The 2,883-nt window shown below is 41.7% G+C and overlaps 1 protein-coding gene across 1 annotated transcript in view; it reads right to left on the bottom strand.

The window, feature by feature from the left end:
• The window catches only part of LOC115300967 (olfactory receptor 4F3/4F16/4F29-like), a 53,699-nt gene that overhangs the window by 26,353 nt on the left and 24,463 nt on the right, over nt 1–2,883 (bottom strand).

Below are 2,883 nucleotides of genomic sequence, written 5' to 3'. Positions count from 1 at the left end.
CAGTAAGGGATTCTCTAATGTCTTCTATACTTTTCTCAAGCCTAGCTAGTGTCCTTATAATTGTTGTTTTAAGTTCTGGTTCAGGCAAATCACTTATATATGTTTTGATTAGATCCCCATCCATGACCTCTTCCTGTTCTTTCTTTTGGGATGAGTTCCTCCATCTTGTCATTTTTCTAGGTCACTGTTTTTTGTGTATGTACTAGGAAAACCTGTTATATTTCCTTCTCCTGTGAGTTTAGTCTATATTAAGACATCCTATACTGTGCAGGGCCTGGCGCTTCAAGAAGTGTTTCAGAGTGTGCCCTCTAGTGTTGTGTTTGGCTGTTCTTTCCTTCAGATCAGTCCTCTAAAGAGTTTCTCCTTGCTTGCAGTGAAGATTGTTTGACCCTTGTCCACAGTGTGACAAGTTTTAACTAAGTGTGTTTTGGTCTGGTTATTAAAAGAAGCTTGATCCTATTTCTCCCAGAGCCGAAGCTTTATAGCACTCTATGAGCAGGAGACTTGGTCAATGTGAGGGGTTTTTGCTGGTCTGGGGAAGGGGTCTGCTGTGGCTGGTTCTCAGGCTGACTTGCCCTAGTAGATGCATCTACAGGGTACTGGGGGTGGGGGCATACAGGGCTTATGTAAGTGGCTTCAGCTTCCACAGGGGTGCTGTGTGGCTCACTGAATTTTGTCAGTGCTGATGGGCTGGAAGAAAATGGCATCACCCTGCTTTCTCATCCCAGAGTGGGGAGTTTGCACCCTCCACTGTTCAGGAAGCCCTCATAGAAAAGCAAACAATCTCCCCTATTGTGACCCCAGATTCCACCAGGTCACTGCTTTCACCCTGTCTGTGCCTGAGCTGTCTGCCTACCAGGTGGTACATTATTTCTGTGTTTGAATCAGACACTCATCTGGGTTTCAAAACTCGAAATTTTAGGGGTGTGGTGCAAACCCATGCTGATCCTTGGAGGGATGGTCTTGTCACACTGCAGCCAGTGGCAGTTAGCCCCCAAAAACCTGTCACATGATCGATCACTGAAGGGTTGGAGCTTATGGCAAAACACAGGAAAAAGTCAGTGTGTCTCTGTTCCTTTGCTAATGAGTGGGGCAGCACATTGGTGCCTAGCACCTCTTTTGTCCCCTGAGAGGTAGTGCCATCTCTTCTAAATGCATTCCAAGGAGGGGAATTCTTTCTCCCTGTGCAACCCAAGGGATCCTCAAACCATGCCATCTACTCCTGGGCCTCTGCCCTCCTTCCCCACAGGAGCACTGCTATAGGCACCAGACCCCACGTGGCTGTGTTGTAGACTTCTAACACCTCAGACTTTGGGCTCCACTGCTTATAAAAACTTGTGATAATTATCCACTCTAGTTTTCACTATCAGTGGCTTGGGGGAAGTGTTTCTCTTGTGCAACCCCTTTCTCTCTCTCTCTCTGTCTCTCTCTTTCCTCTCTCCGAGATCAAGGCTCCCCTTCCCTACCCCCCAATTCTTTTCTCCTCAGAATCGCATCTCCACACCTTCTACCTTCCACAATGTGATTTTTCTCCTACTTCTGCAGTTTATTCTCTGAACATTCAGATGGATTTCTTGGGTATTTGGAATGATTTGATTTTTATCTGTGTTCAAGGTATGACGCAAGCACAGAGTCCCCCTAATGATGTGCCATTTTAATTCCTTCCCTCATTTATTTTTTAAATTTTATTTTTGTTCCTACTTTATTGAGACACAAAATATTGTATATGTTGAAGATATACAATGGAATAATTTATACACTTGTATATAACCACTGCAAAATAATTATCACAATAGGCTTAGTTAACACTTCTATCACCTCATATAATTACCATTTTGTAAAAATTTATGGCAATGAGGAAGAATGAAATATGGCCATTTGTAGCAAAGTGGATAGACCTTGAGGGTGTCATGCTAAGTGAAATAAGTCAGGCAGAGAGGGATAGATACCATGTTTGCACTCATAGGTCTAACAGGAGAAACCTAACAGAGAGAGGAAGGGGGAAAGAGAGCTGGGGAGAGTGAGGGACACAAATCATGAGAGACTATTGAATACTGAAGAGGAACCGTGAACTGAAGGGGGAGGGGGAGGGAGGGAAGGGGATGATGGTCATGGTAGGGGACACTTGTGGGGAGAAGCATTGGGTGTTATATGGAAACCAATTTGAAAATAAACTATTAAAAATTAAAAATAATAATAATAAAAAGAAAAAAAATTTTGTGATGTATATTTGCTTACTTTAAAAACTACTATCAAAAAACTCAAAAAACCTACCCCCTGTGGGTCTGGTTTCCAATAATCCTGACTCTAGCTGCTGAGTAAGATCCTCCTCTTTGAGACCCTTGTAGGTCTTGGCACATCCTCAACTTCTGGGAGCTATTAATATTTAATAGGCTGTTTGGACAATCAAATATTTGAGAGACGACCAAGGACTAGGGTGGTATTGAACATTATGTTTCCTCTACTACATGAGGCCCTTCCTTCAAAACTGGAAGAGGTAGATGTTTTATCTAATGTATAGAAGCCAACACAGAGAGCAAAGCCGAATGAAGAAAGGAAGACATTCCAAGCAAACAAACATAAAATAATAAGAATAATAATAATAACAATAAGATGCAGAAAGATGGTCCCTTTTTCTAGAGGATTGGCTTTTAGGAACTTAAAATTAATCAATAGTCACTTGGAAATTTTGTGTTTCAATAAAGCCATTTAGTGATTTTTTTTTCTAAAGCCCCTAAGCTGACTAAACACTCTCCTCATTGCCATCCTCATCTCTCAGTTCCTGAATGACTGGATTTAGAAAAGGAGTTAAAATTGTATCAAATCTGGCTATAAATTTATCCAGATGTGTTGTAGGAGAGGACCACATATAGAAAAAAAAAA

Source organism: Suricata suricatta, chromosome 9 (genome assembly GCF_006229205.1).
Source record: "Suricata suricatta isolate VVHF042 chromosome 9, meerkat_22Aug2017_6uvM2_HiC, whole genome shotgun sequence".
NCBI classification, from domain to species: Eukaryota; Metazoa; Chordata; class Mammalia; order Carnivora; family Herpestidae; genus Suricata; species Suricata suricatta.
This window is presented reverse-complemented; position numbering and strand designations above follow the sequence as displayed.